This window comes from Varroa jacobsoni, unplaced genomic scaffold (genome assembly GCF_002532875.2).
Source record: "Varroa jacobsoni isolate VJ856 unplaced genomic scaffold, vjacob_1.0 scaffold_168, whole genome shotgun sequence".
Classification (NCBI taxonomy): Eukaryota; Metazoa; Arthropoda; class Arachnida; order Mesostigmata; family Varroidae; genus Varroa; species Varroa jacobsoni.
Window position 1 is genome coordinate 66079 of NW_019213070.1, and position 16175 is coordinate 82253.

A 16175-nucleotide genomic window follows, 5' to 3' on the forward strand; every position below is an offset into this window, starting at 1 on the left:
TCGAATGTTTCACCTCTAGAAACGTATTTTTCCACTAAATATAGAACAGCTGACATTTTGCCCACTACGCTATTTCATATAACTTCTGTAGCATAGTTGCATAGCAGCCTGCCTACACCGTGAAAACAAGTCTCGTTCCCCCGATGTGCTAAAAATGGCTTTCGAGACCATTATCTCAACATTACAGGGTTTTTCTGATTTTCCCCACTAGCCGCCATAAACGCAGTCTACGCTGCGACGAGAAAACATCCGTGAAGGGGTCGTTGTCCTACGCTGAATGAGCAGAAATCATTAGCGCATCGTTGAGTTCGGCATACATAGTTCGCAGCGGTCACAAAGATCCTACTATTACTCAAAAACGAATAGTTTATCGTTTCATCTGATATTCAAGGATGCAATTCTTTCTTGGTCTCATTCTACGGCGTTCCGTGCTCAAGTGGAAGCTTTCAGGCAGCATTATATTCGAGAGCCACGCAACTTGAAATCGTTGCAAAATCGCCCGAGAAACAGCCAGCTTCTTCCTTTTTTCGAACTTACCGTATTATATCTTGTGCCTATGAATGTTGCCGTGCATTTATTTAGCCGGCAATAAGGGAAATGTAGGTCGGTAAAGGTAAGTTGTCCATTATAAAAAGGGTCTGACCCTACTCTCTAGTAAAATGCGATACGTATAGTATAATCGAGTCTCTCTTTCGTCTCGAGCAAATAGACCACAGTGTGCAGATGACCTCGTCCTTATCCACGGATTTAATGAACGGCAGGACCTACTTTCAATTCTACATGCTTGCAATTAATATCATCCAGAAACTGCTAGCTTCTAATATTTGCAGTGCTAATATTGATGCTTTTTTGGAAGCCAAATAGGCTGCCTTGGTTATAGTTTGACTAGTGAAAATAATACATTTTTTTAATTTCTGGTTTTCGCTGCCACATACTTGGGTGTAGCTTTAAATGAAAAGGCAGAGCTGAAAGAACAGGTGTCTGTGGTTACGCTAGCAACCGATGAGACCTCGAACTGGCTATGCTCGAAAGTATTGCAGCCAACAATTAAGCAAAGATCCAACTCTTTTTTACTGAATAGAGGATACCACATTTTAATTCCTATGCCGGCAACTTATCATCGTATGTATTCCGCTACATCGTTTACGATTTTCTCGTATCTTTTTACCAAATGGTGTATCTGATCTCGCAAAAAACTGGCGAGCTCCGTCTCAAAGAAATTTTTCAATCACTTCTTGAGATTTCGATCCGTGTCGAAGGTAAGGCAACAAAAGTAATTGCTTAGTAAACAGAGAAGACGAAAATTTGTCACGGGGTGCGGATGATGTGTACGGTGCAAGAAAACCCCATCAAAGTCCTGGATAGCAGCTTTGAGCATGCTTGTCATGTGTGGCATCGCGTTTTTATGGTGCATGATGACCTGACATTATTTCGGATCTTTTTTGAGAAGTTTTTCAAGATGAAATTGCATTTCCAGAATAATACCGTTAGAAAACGTTATTACTCAGCCTATTACATTTTTATACATTATTGTAGCTTAGTAAATTAGGCCTCTCGTCCGAGCGATTATTGTTTAAGTAATCGCATCCACTACAAATGGAAAAGTGTTGTGTACTCATGATTAAAATGCGATCCTTCTGCGTATCGAAAGTTTATTTCCACAGTTCATGTAAAATAAATGCAAATATTCAAAATGTATGAATTTCTCGGCAATAATTCTGTCCACTGGAGAAACGCCAAGCAGGGTTGAGCTTATGTACGTCACGTACGTACAGGATAGATGGCGTGTTACACAAGCAAGTGCCACTTACACAAGGTGCCTTTCACCTGGAGAGCCTTGGCTTGGCCGTTCAGAGTGTTATCGGCCATTGTCCGAACACAGAATACAATTTCCGGCTGATCCATGACGTACGTACTATGACCCGGCATGAGTGGAACATCCGGCGCATTGTATGACCTACTGTATATGTCAAAGATGCTATTGTGGAAGTGGCTATCGAAGGAAGAACTTTCGAACGCTATACCAGAAGTAAATAGTAAGTAAGATGAAATAGAAGGGACAAGTTTCTTTAAGAAGCGACAGAACCTTTTGCCAATTTACAGAGAAGATCGCAAATCCATTACGAGCGGTCGTTAATTTTTAGAATGGCCAAGCGTTAATACTAGGTGGCATATCGCGACGTGACGCTACTTCTAGGCAAACATCACCACTTAGACTTTAGCGATCTGCAGCGGCCGTTACCTGTGAGGCTAAACGAAACGTACACGTAAAATCCCACGTATTCCTACTGTGCATTTGCGTTCAGCCTCAAAAGCGTTTCAGTTACCAAGGCAAATGTATGCGCGATTGGTGACATTTTTGCTTCGCGCCTTCATAAATATCGTGTAAACCTTCAATCATTCTCTCCAATTTGGACATGGCACTAATATGAGCCCCCCCCCCCCCCCCCGTTCAAAGTTAGTTTTTATGTATCGTGTCGTTTGACCAGTACCGCCTTAGTTTTTGAAGCGGTCATTTCAATTTAATTCATGCCGGTCCCTAGTCCTCGATTGTCAAGCCTGGAGAAAAAAATTCAAAATTTGTTTATAAGATTGTTAATGTTATGAGGTGGCACTATCATGACCGAGTCATTTTATTTATACAAATAACCGAAATGGCTGCAAGCTATATTTATTGCTGTTTCAGTCAAACGCACGTTAAAAGCTGGTACCCGATGATTGAAACCATGACGAAAGCGATGCCCTAGATTTCGTTAACTGGAATTATCTCATCGGGTTAGTTCGTACTTTTCTTTAGGACTCAATATATCATTCTGTATATGGAATGGTGTGTTCTGAGGAAAATTTTTCAACTAAGCTTCGTGTCATTCTAGGATTATGTTTTTCCCGGCTGGCGGCGTGTCCTTCATAATTTACCCTCAATAATTCAACAACAGCCAATCGAATGGTTAATGAAGACTGAATTCAAATTTAATTGTACACAAATGAAGCTATAGTCCCAGTTTAAAATGCGCGATTTTAATATAAAGTGTGACGTAATTATTTTTACACAGAAAGTTTTCGGATCAATTCGCTGCACACACACACGTTCATTTATTATGATTTAGCAATAGAGGGTTTGCCCCTTAGAAAACAACAAAATGCAAGGCTTTTAGTTAATGGCTTTAGTATGCACCTTCTGTTACAATTGATTTTGACAAGTTGTTAAAAGACATGGTCTTTTTTTGATATTCAACACTTATTAACGGTTTTTTTTTTTCATTTTATTTTATACGTACGTATTCGTGTTGTAAAGTGTAAACACCGATAAACTGCTAAGTAAGTTTTGGCCAAAAAGATATTGTCAAAGTACCTAGACAATTGATACAATTATTTGGTCCGTACGGTCTAATTAACATATCCTGGATACACATAATTTAGTACTTACAAATAATTGCAAAACGAAAAAAGACAACAATTAATTGAACTGATCAATACATAAAACTTTGATAGATAAATATGCACACAATACATACAAATAAATCATTTCCTCATCCATTTAATTTGAGTTTGTAGTTGCTAACATCATTCGTGAAATATTAAAACTTATTAGGAACAGCCACAGCGGTAACTTTTCCATGGTGCACTGAATCTCTTGCCCTACCCCTGATCCACCAGAAAACATGACGTAAGGAGTGACTAGCTCCGCGCACGCTTTTACGGTGCCTCGCTTCAGATTTCCATGCCCAGTTCGGGGCCGATATAGCATCTGGTAGTATTCTGCATGATTGTATTCCTGTTGCATATGACGAATGCCAAAGCATTCATTTATCAGCTGTTAAAATGGTCATTGAAAATGTGTTTGGAACTTTTAATAGTTTGTTTGGAATAACTAAGAACTGAAGTGTACCTGTTGTCATTTGTCCAGGAGATCTACTACTGAAGATAGTGATTCCAGGCGCGCCGTAATCTACATTACGAGTTACTTATAATTCCATAATACTGTGCCTCTGCTCGGTTTTAGAATTGTCCATAGGCTGGGAGTCACAGCAGCTTTCTCAAATTTTGGGCTCAAGCTTTGCAGAACTACAATCGAGAATGGTTCAAAAAGTCGTGTAAAAAGGGATCGAAGACCTGTGTTTCGGACCTACACGGAAGTTCGGTTCCGAGTACAACTGGACGCCTGGAGTGTCAACCATGGCCGATCATTAATGGCGGCCAAACTGGCTTATCTCATCAAATAAGTGAGATCTGGTAGGCGAGGTTCTAATATGCCTGAAATCGACTTCTTCTCAGGACTAGTAGTATAATTGGACTTACTAAAACTTAATTAGGGTTGGCCCTACTTTATGGTGCAAGAATTGATTCTTCCTGAAGTCCCATGAAGGGATGATGTATCTTTATGTACCACACGTGCAGAACCCTCTAATGGCTCTCGTTCTTTTCGGTGTCTACGTTGTACGGGGAACATGCGGCCAAGCGAGTGAGTCGTCCTATGGTAAACCTCCAACTTTGGAATCAGCAACAGCTGTTTTGGTAGGTAATCTATCACCGTGTAACAACTATGCCGAATGCATAGGTTCAGCTTAATCCCATTACAGTAAAGTTAAATGCTAAAATACTCTCTTTGGTTTACAGCGAGTGCATCTTGTGTTTTTTTTTTTCGAAGAATTATTTGATATGCCATTAATAGGTTCGATCGCCCTTTATGCTACCTAGTGCGCACTCACTGTATTATCGACTTGATAACTGCGATTCTATATGAAATTAACTTTATAGTCACTACAAAAGTCATCGAAACGATAAGAACGAGTGAAAGTCATAGTGAAGTCAGCGTATCTGCCTCAACTACAATGCGGAGATCTTCACCACCTCGTCAACAGATGCTAAATTGGGGTTATAAACAAAAGAACGGGCCCCCTTTTTGGCCGTCACTTGGGTGCACCATGTGCAGGGGAAACAGACAATCCCCAATTAATATCATTCCCGAGTGCACAAGGCGCTTGCTTCAGGTGCTCACATAGATAAGCACGTTCGTTATCCGACATATATAAACATTGAGCATCAATAAATTATAGCCTCTTAAACTTTGTACCTTTTTGAAAATCAAAAAGCTTAAAAAAATTTTTTTATCTTGAACTCACATGGACGCTTGTGGTGACTAATCACATATTGGAACGTGGTACAACGCTACGACCAAGTCATTTCATGTGACGTTATGGAAACCGCCCTTCGTGGCTTCATTTGTATAGCCCAGACCCTGGTTATTTACCTGTTATCACACACTTATCGCAGTATCTAGTCTTGATACAACGATTAATACAGGTATGTTACGAGAACATTCAATCACTGCTAATTTCAGTAGTCGATTATCTTTCATCTATTCATCGAATAAACCAGGTTCCATTATAGAGCAAAATTTTCAGTGTTCAAATGTTATACAAATCTGATAGCTAAATAAGATCATCACTTGAAAGTAATTCTCCGTGTGACACCTTCCCATGTCCTCTTTCCTCCAAATACATATCTAAATAAAATCATGGCAATCTATTGTGTAAATTCAGCTGTTTTTCGTGAGCTTAATCATGGGTTGGCGTTCTCTTAAGCATGCTTTGTAGACAGCTTTTTTTTTTTAATTTTAGGACAAAACTAGCGATACCCTAATATTTATTGTAATTTTACGTTTTCATATGCGCTGTACGTAGAACGGATGTCTTCGTTGAGCTCATTTCTGTTAAATTAATAATTACTACAAATATCGTTTCATTATTCATAAGGCTGTTTTGGCGCCCTTCAAACAAAATCGCTTAAATTTGTCTTCGTGGCGCACTGTATGTCAAATCAGTTTTGTTTCTAAGGGAATTCTTTTTGATAAAAGAAGAGCACCTGCACATGAAGAATGGCACACATGTACACTAACGCTGAAACATCATGGGGTTTAAAGTATGTTTTTTTTCCCTTGTTACACTATAAAATGTCCAATCGCATACAAACCAACATTGCTATGTAATCTATATGCGTTATCGAAACAAAATAATGAACTGATAAACAACATCGTTTATTTTAATGTTTTATTCTGTAAAGCATATCAAAGTTTTAAATTTTGATAACATAATTGTACATTAGATTTTCGTTATTTCCGGTCAAGTGTTCCATTTTTTACTATCGGCACCTCTGGCTGACTTCTGTCCCTCTGACGTTTCGATGTGAAGCTGAAAAGCTTCATTGATCGCGGGAGTAACTATACTTTGTTTCAGAGGATCTTAGGATACATTAATTTAGGATGCCCCATGTAGACCCCTAGCTTCGGGGTATGTATGCATTGTGCTTCCTTCCGTTCGCGCCGTTAAATCGAGTTCGTTGCACTGGCAATTAACGAAGCGAAAATAGGATCCGGTTTTCTGGAAGTAATTAGTAGAAGATTTCGGACTGCTTAAGAACAATCGCTTAAGTCACTAGTCCTCTGTGCACGTTCCGTTCCGTTCCGTTCCGGATCTTACTACCTATCGAGAGAGAGAATGGGTGATTTAGTAAATCAAATTTACCTAAAACAACCTTTAATATTTTTTATAATTGAAATTCATCTATTTGCATATACGTTTGTAAGAACTTAGCCAAGAAATTCTAAACGAAAATTCAGGTATAACGTATGGCCATCCAGCGAATTGGACATACAGTTTTACAAACTTACACGAAATATTTTATGGGAGTTTGATACGAATGCCAAAATTCGTTATCTGTTTCTCGATGTTGATTATAAATTTGTGTTGGTCTCTCAGACGTGTATAACTAAGCTCGGGACAGGAGCACGTATGTGATTTTTAGGTTTAAATATGTTTTCTCCTCTATGTTTGTGTATGATACACTACCAGTACAGACCGCTGACAATAAATCGAGGGTAGCATGCTTGAACGGCGCTATAACCTCTTTGGTAAGAGCGAGCTCAAAAGTAGTTTTCAAAGTTAAAATCAAATTAAAAACAAAGCTAAACATCGGGAAACATTATACTCAGCAATCAAATTCAGTAAATACGATAGCCATCTCGTGTCTCGAAATGGGGTCTACCGTATTCATGAAGTGTTTTAGGTTTACAGCACTTGAGTCATTCAGGATTATAGGAGGAACAGGCGACAAAATGAACAATTTTTTTTGTTTCCCTTAGATTGTTCATTGCCCCATTATTACATGGCATATTTGAAGAGGCGCTACTTTTAATTGTTATCCACCCACGTCTATAACACGCCAATATTTGTCTCTAATTCTATTCTCTGTGGGGTGGATTACTAGAATCCAGACATTCCTCTGCTGTGTTTTATATTGCGCTATATACTATTCTATGAGTTAGCGCTTATACTCCTAGAATATATTGTCTCAACCTTCACACGGCGAGTGCTCATCATAATCGAGCCGGAATCTTAAAGGCAGAGTCCGACCGCAGAGCCACTGATCCTGAAGATGGCTTAAAACGCCACAGCCGAGGTAACAAATGTCAAGCTGTTGTTGTAGCACACACAAGTAGAAGTATTGTTCACAAATACGATAAGCTAGGTCTCGCTTTAGACTTTTTTTAAGCAGTTCGATTTGGAATCGGTAAGACAGTAAAAAATTATATTTTTAGAATTAAATAGATGCCTTTAAAGTTTGGTTTCGTCCAGATTCCGCTGACGCGCCCGTTTTTGTTCTACCGGAGCAAAACAATAGAACCGAAAATAACGATCAAAGAAGGAGCGCGAACGGTGAGAGAATATGTTTCTTTACAGCGTTTTATTTTCATTGGGGTACTGCTTCAACGGTGCGATCAGAGCATCTCGTCGATGGTCGAGCCAGACCACTCGAGGTTTGTTGAAAGCCATAATATTAAGCATCGTTCTCCTTTACAAGCCATTATCATATCTGCTGGGGTAGTCACCAACGCCACCTCCCAATTTGATTTTATCGAACGAGTGCAATGTCTATGATGATAATTTGGCGTCGATATCGGGAAGTGTGCTGTTGTGTTGAACCTGTGATATCGGGGTGGCCATAATTTTCTATCAGCCCAAAATTATGCGTCTATTTCAAACGTGTAGAAAAGAAAAACCAACCGCACTTGTTTTACTGCGAGCTGCTAAGTTTATAATTTTATTCGTTTAAGTTGTGGAGAAATTTTTGAAAATCGGATTAACCGTAATTTGTTTTAAATTGCATGTGCTTCACATAGCAGAGCCATATATGACGTTTGAGCAATCAGTTAAGGACCCCCGTGGAGTCGTCGTTCTAAGCATAATTTTTCAGGTGTGATTCAACTCTAGAATGTGTTATTTTAAAAGAAATTTATTAAACATTACTGAATCGTAGGGTCTATATGTGTATTTATTGCGTTTCATGATAAGCTCCTCGAGACATCTTGATTTTCGGTAACTATATATATATATATAGTGGAGTACAAACAGATAGTACTCAGGAGACTCTGGAGTGTTCTGCATCACCTTGTTAAGGGATCGCCATTGGTCGTTTTTCTCGCCATCTCATATATCTTTCGTACATCGATAAACGAGACTATTTACAGAAAAAATTGGCGCCTTAATTCCATATTATCTTTCTTTATAGATCAGTCCAACATCGCGTGCAGAGATCTTATTCATCAGGTGGACAAGATTAGTGAACGTGCACCAATGACAAACTTGAACAGTGGAATAGTCCTTGAATCTCTACCCCCCGGCGACTTAAATCTATACTATCATTAGTGCACCCTTATCCAAGCTACTTGCATCGATTAGAGATATTTTAGCCGGCAACAGAAGAATATTGTTATTACTTTCGAGTTAAAAGTTAATCCAACATTGATCTGTGCCAAATAACTGACTCACTGGCTGGCCTACCCATCTGGCAAAGTATTCCTTTAATACCAAATTCTGTTTGGTACATCGAGTCCAATAATGCGCTATCTTTTCCGTGTAATGGATACTGCTTAATGGATTCAATATAGACAACACTCTAAGCTGTAGTATAATAGAATGTTTTCCTCGCCTGACTTTCCCAAATTGCAATTCTGCTACACAGATTTTCTATGGATTTTTTTGGCATGGTGCACCTCTTATTGGATGGCCTATTGCATTACGGAATTTGTCCGTGTGCAATGTCTGTGATGAATGCAGTGTTATAATCCGCATGATCGCGCTCATTTCCGTCTGATCTGAGAGCCAAGTACGGCTGTTCATGATCTACAAAGCAGCACAAGAAAAACAACGACAAAGAACATAGATTAATGATCCCTGTTGTGTTTCAGAAGCATTTTGGTGAGCATGTTATGTCTTCTTTCGTTATGAAAGATGGCCCAAGTATATGTAATGATAGAAAGACTGACTTCGTCCACAGGTCCAATATACCTGTTACTAATGATATATTAATTATCAGCGCAGAAAGCTATCATTCTAAAAAAAATCTTATAATGAGATTTACATCTGTCACAGGCTGCTTGACTACCCCTCCTTGTAATGAGGTCGTCCGGTGGTTTGTGTTCGCCACGTCAGTTCGGCGCAGGTGGTCATCAAAAATCGCTTATTTCTTCTTCTGTCAATTTAATAATAATAAAATAAGATAAATGCCCTTATCACCACAAACAATAAAACGTCGGGCGTTTCTATTTGTGCGCTTCTTAAAGAGATTCTGCATTTATAAAAACCTCAATACTTAAATAAATTATGTTTAGTTTTAGTTGCGGAACGCCTATTATCGATCTTACAAGTATCACCTTCAGCGCACAAAGTTATTATAGCTGAATATTTTATTTAAATAAACCTGAACAGTCTACTTGTGATTTAGAGAAATATCGCTCAGCACTAAGGCATTCTCTCATCTGTAGCTTTAAATGGTTTATAAAAAAAATCTGCTTTAGTGGATAGAGGAAGAGCTGCCGAGTAAGTGAAGTTATGTTTAGTACAAAAAAAAAAAATAATAATAATTAGACATCAGACCTTCATTATATGACTGATAGATGGTTTGGTTTCGCCTGCCAGGGTCCTATAACCAATAATTTTCGGCTTACGCAGGCTCTCAGCTCTCGAATGTTCCTGTCGTTAATTGTGAGTTTGTCTTTTTTCCGAATTCACTTGAATAGTTGTGAAGGTGTGCACTTTTACGTTAAGAAGTCATGTCACACAGCTGCTGTGTTTTTTAAACATGGGCGTGCTGTTGCAACGGGAGAAGTGGCCACTATGCGTCATGAGATCATTATCTCATGACGCATATTCGATAAAGTTCCTAACTAATTAATGGACGATTGTGATGATCTATTGTGCTTTTTCGCAATGTTCAGCCCGCCGTTACGCCGTTTAATAACCGTTCGTACATCGCTAATTAAATACTCGTTCTTAAAAAAAAAAAAAGTGTATACTGCTCATTTGTCAGCCACAAGTATCTTCTGTCAATATCGTGCTTAATTTTCACAATCTATGCCCACTTCTACTACACAGAGCCGCGTTTTTTCCGGTATAGGAAGCCTGTGCTCGAAAAGTCCGTTAAGACGGGTGCATGCATCACCGTTTCATGAGTGTCTATGGACTGAGTAGATCTTGTTTATGTTTGGCTTATCTAGGTCCTTCGACAAGGTTCTTCGGAACAAGCAGTCATCACGATGGAACGCGACTCTTTATTTAATAATACAGTAAGTAATCATCTCCAAACAAAGTTTCAACCAGGACCATAATGGTCGTCGGAATTAATAAATTTTGCAAAACAATTTTCGTGTTTATAGCGTTGATTTCGGATAATTTTCGTACTATTTGTATCTTTTCTGTAGTACAGCGTAACATTACGCTATGCACTCATATTACCCGAAGCCGTCTTTACCTAGTGCAGTTCAACGCGACGTCAAACCTAGTGATAACTGAGCAGAAATAACGTTTTGTAATTGTGTTTTTAATTTTATAATTATTTCTCATAATGCAAAAGGTCAGTACTTAGCGCTGCTAATGAAACGCATCGGAAAACCCTCCATAAGCATAACGTTTCTTGCAGTTGTCTGCGGAAACATCAACGACCTGACCATAGAGTGCATGATTTGCATGTTTAATTTCAATAGGTTTCAAGAAATTTTCTCCATAGCAAGCAAGCTGCCTTCTTTCGTAAAAAAAAAACACTTGTGCCAAATCTTCTTAGTGCCGCATCAAGGTGGTTCGAATGAGCAGGCTCTAAGCGCTAGCGTTTCAGGGCTGAGATACCGCTACAGATCAATATACTCATCTACCATCCGAAAAGAATGGCTGCATTTATGACGACCGGCATTTTTTATTCAATTTCACCTAGCCTGTATCCAGGAAGATTACTAATAAGAAGAAGATACTAATAATAACAATAATAATATAGGAAGTGATCGCCGTCAAGAAATATTAATATTGTCATGTTAGCAATACAGCAATTGTAATTAGCAAAGAGGATGCTCATGGTGCGTGTGTCCCAACTCCCGCTGGCTTCGCTGAAGTGGCGCGTTGTCTTCAAATAGTGGGGATTACAAGATTCGTATCCGTGTTGTCTTCAATGGAAAGCAGCTCTTGGCTTGCTAACCTTCGATGGCCACTTTTCTTGTTAGTGCTAAATATGAAAGTCGTCATTTTTGACGTGATTGTACCAAGTTTACGTGTAAAGTAGGCTCACACAATGAGCCTTACCGGTGACATCGGTTGTATGTGAGCACATATTCGAGTGGCCTCCAAAGATGGTAATTAGGTCGGTAAGTCCATGTCTCTGTCCTTCTTGATTAGACACTGAACTTGGTCAGCGCATCCATTATGCACATGGTCCCTCTTAAGCCGCTCATTTACATGCCTTTGACATTCTCTTTCTCTTAATAATATCCACCAATCATTTAGATGCCCTTAGGCGACCGAAATTTTCCTACGTTGAGCAAGTACTTGTCTGCGTTTGTGTGTAGCGCTCTGTACGCGTCGTAAAAACACGGGCCTCTAGTAGATGGCTGGTGTTTTGTACGTTTATGAGGAAACGCGTGCACGTCTAGCAGCGTAAATAAAGCACCATGCCTTAACTTATACATTATTATCGTTGTGTCCTCTTTTGGAAAGCGCGTCCAAGTCGTCTGTGTCAATCTGAGGTTGGCAAGAACGTTCATGCCAATGTTAACGATGTTCACACGAGATTGCATGAAAAATGTGCTCAGTATAGCGGGTAACGACTCGGGTGTTCTTAGGTCCAACTCTTTGTCATATTGAAAATGAGTTTATAGATGTGACTACTTTCTGCCACAAAACCATCTTGTCATTAATAATAATTCGTTATTCCTCGTGTAACCAACATTCTACTATGCGCTATTTAGCCTGTAGTCGACGCGATAATCATTGGTCGAATTGCCTTCTTAGACACGCTGTGAATCCTCTGCAGCAACTTTGTGATACACCAATAGAAGTTTTCATTGATTGACTTTGTTGTGGATTTCTTGACGCCAGTTCACACCGACGAACCAGATTTTGATTCTGGATTTTCCTCTGATGCTCGGGAGGCGCTTCCAGAAACCGGAACTGGAGACAGCCGTGGGTCTTCCGGCGGTACTTTTGCAGGTGAGCCTTCGACAGGCCCCTGTGAAATATTTTGAGGCACTTTTAAAGCTGCTGAAGGTGCGCGATTGACATTTGAAAACGCTCCCAAAGCCGCTTGAGGTATTTCGGATGTCTCAGAAGTGCTGCGCAACTGTGACAATTCTGGGCTACGGATCTCAGTAGCTTTGGAGATTTGAGAAGCTTCTGGAATCGCTGGCAAGGTTTTTGAGAACTCTGGTGGACTTTGCGCAGATACATTTGCCATGTCTTTTTGACATTCCTGCAGAGCTGTCGGTGGAATCTCTGGAGAAACCGGAGGAGACACCACAGGACTCGGTGTAATTTCTGGTGTAACATCCGGAGCTTCTGTTGCTTCTGACGCGTCGTCTGAGGATGACGGTTGTGCTTTTTGTGGACTCGGCGAAGGATGCGCTTTCAATGGCACTTCGCGAGCCTTACCCTGAAGACCTCGGCCTTTTGTTTGCAAGGCTCGAGTCCTGACTTGACGAAGTCGAGCTTTCGTCTGGACGGGTCGACCTTTAGTCCGTAGTCCCTTAGCTTTGTTTTGAAAAAATCGAGCTTGTTTTTGCGCAATTCGATTTTTCGTCTGGACGTCTCGTGCCTTGGTATGTAAATTTCGCGCTTTGCCATCACCAGGCCGTCCCCTACCTTTCCGGACGCGCAATTTTGGAGAAGGAACTACAGGGTCAGGCGGCTCATTTTTATCGGAATCAGCTTCTGCTACGTCTGGCTGAACGAATTTTAGACGCCGTTGTATTTGTGGTAATGCCGCTTTTGCTTTCACAGGATCCGATGCGGGTTCCAGCGACAGATTTTCCGACCCTAAGACTCCTAACGGAGTAAAAAGCGGAAGCGGCATTTTTTTGGACGTTGACGAGTCAAGTAATGAGAGATCTATATCTGATGGGAGTTTTGGAGTGTCTGATGGCCCTTTTAAGTTTGATGCCGAACTTGTGGAGTTCGATTGTGCCGGCACGGGAACTTGTGGTAACTTTGCTTGAGCCAAACCACCAGGTGGTATCGGTGGAGCCGATACAGGTTTTGAAGAAACTAGCAAGTCTTTTACGGAAACCGGTTCCGGACTTTTAGCGTTGTGGGACGACTGTGCAGGGGCTGATACAGTTTCTCCAGAAACCGATGGTGGTGGCACGAAACCTTTTGCAAGGGATGCCGGTCTTATTTTAGAAACTGGTGCTGTCGTTGTGTATGCCGGCTTTACGCCCTTAGAAACGGATACAACTTTTTCAGGCACTGCCACTAGCTTTTCGAGGGCTGGTGGCACGTTTTCGGGGGTCGTCAAATCTTTCAAGCTGATAAACCCCTCCTTTAAAGGGACCGATGTTAGTGCTGCAGGGTCCGCCATCAGTAGCGCCGCTGGATCCAAGATTGGGGATGGAGTTCCCGGACTCGGCAGAGTCCTTGCGGAATTCGGTGAGCTTCCTTCAAATGCCTCCGATTGCACCGGTGGTGCTACTGGTATTTTTCCACGCTCTTGCGTAACTTGTCCTGATCCAAGCGGTACAGAAATGTGTACCTCTGCAGATTGCACGGGCTCTGCCGACTTTTTTGCTGGCGAAACCTGATCAGGTGCTTTGAGCGATACCGTTAAGTTCGGTGACAGTATTCCACTCGGCACAGAAGCTTCCTCTAAGGATGCCAGAGAGGACCGTTCGGATTGCGGCGATGATCTTTGGGAGAGAATCTGCGCCCTGTCGAATGCTGACAATATACATGCGGGTATTTCTGACGGCGTAGGGGACGCTGAAACTGATTGTGTGGCGGTTAGCGTCACCACCAGAGGTGGATGCGTATGTTCAGTCATTAAGGGCCGTGGAGATGCTGAGACAGCGTTGGAGTTCACTGTGGTGTTTGAAAAGACCGCTAACGAATGAGCTGAAGTCTGCACTGGTGTTGCCAGAAGTTCGACTGTCCTCGCCAAACACACTGCTGGGCTTACAACGGCCTTGAGCCCTGCAGCTGCTTGTTGTTCGTTTGCTGATTCGGGAGACGGTGTTTCAGGAGCCACAGCAGGTTTCGGACCGCTTAAAACAGCTCTTGGGATCACTGATCCATCAGTGGGAACATCCGATAGCTTTGCATGTGCGGAAGACTCTTTTTCAGGTTGAGTAGGCAATGGGGAAGTTGACACAGGGTTTTTGTTTGAAGGCGGAGCAGCTGCAAAGGACGGGGCCTTGGCTGGTGCTGGGGGAGACATTAGTGATGAGGCTGTTGCGCTTGCCTGTAGAGCTTTTGTACTGACAGGAAGGGTTTATGCAAGGCTTATAAGATTTGAAGCAGTGAGGGACTTCAGCACCTGTTGCTTACGATAGGTGCACCTGAAAAAACTACATTTTTAAATTCAAGAAATCTTCCTTAGAAATATAACTGGATATTACTGTTTGTAATCAGTACAAAGAAAGATTACATACGTAAACTGCTGTTTCCTAAAAGAACAGTGGTAACGAAAACTATATAAAAGCCACGCTTTTAAAATGCAATTACTACCCGCTCGTAGGCGGGTATTTGAATTCTAGCAATGTGAAAACGGAACTAGTACAAAATGTATATCTTAACATTTCTTTCCAATTTTTCTCAAACAACAAAGAAAACTGGTAGCATGAAGAGCTTACCCGATTGAATTGAGTCACCAGGCGGTAATTCCTTGTCCAAACAGTGTGATGTTTAAGCAATTACAATCACAAGAAAAACTTAGCTTCTGCTGAATTTAACTGTTGAGGTATAGCCTTATGATGTAAAATAAAAAAGTTGTCATAACACTGTGATTATGGCACATATCACATTGTTTTGAAGCGCATTCCTTGAATTCTAGGTGTCAAATCATTGAACCTGTTCTTTCAAGCACAACTTAGTTAGTATTAGCATTAGTTTACCATTAAGAACGTTAATTCCGCAATTCAATAAAGAGCCCTTCAATCGCATATATATACATATATTATATAAGTATATGAAGCGCCAACTTATTTAGAAGTTAGGGAACTAGACAAACCTACACTTATATTGGGCACCAAAATTACTGTGGATCGAAAAAGGTTAGGTTTAGAGAACAACTGTACCGCCAGATCTTATCATCATCATCCATCATTCAAAGCTTTTTGCATTTGGGGAGGGTGTCTACCACTGGCGAGGGAAAAGGTACTTTTGAAGATTGAAAAATTATTACGTGCCCCATGCTTAGCATTCAAGACACCAGGAGATATGACCGAGCAGAAAAATCGGCCCCCGGTCAATTGGATATGTAACATTGGTTACATATCCAATTGACTTCGCCGTCTTTACAAAGCACCGCGACCTGTCCTTTGTGCCTCGTTTGATATTGAGATGCCCATTGCTTCATTGAATAGAAAAGCGTAATCGTTGAGGAGAAATTTGCCTATTCTTCGCATCCAAAAGAATAGCTATATTTCACTTGCGTTATTCTTAAAGTTGAAACCTGTAGGGAATGTTCGGCAGAGGCGTACGAGTAAAACTTTGTCGAATAGGAAGAACTCATTAATGAGAAATGTTTAGGCTACTGTGGACCTATGCATTCAGTTGTAACCTCTATTTCACCAATTTCAAAGCGTTGAAGGTCGCACTTTGAGGTTATCCATTCAAATTCAAACTAGCAAGCCCCTTTCTGACTCA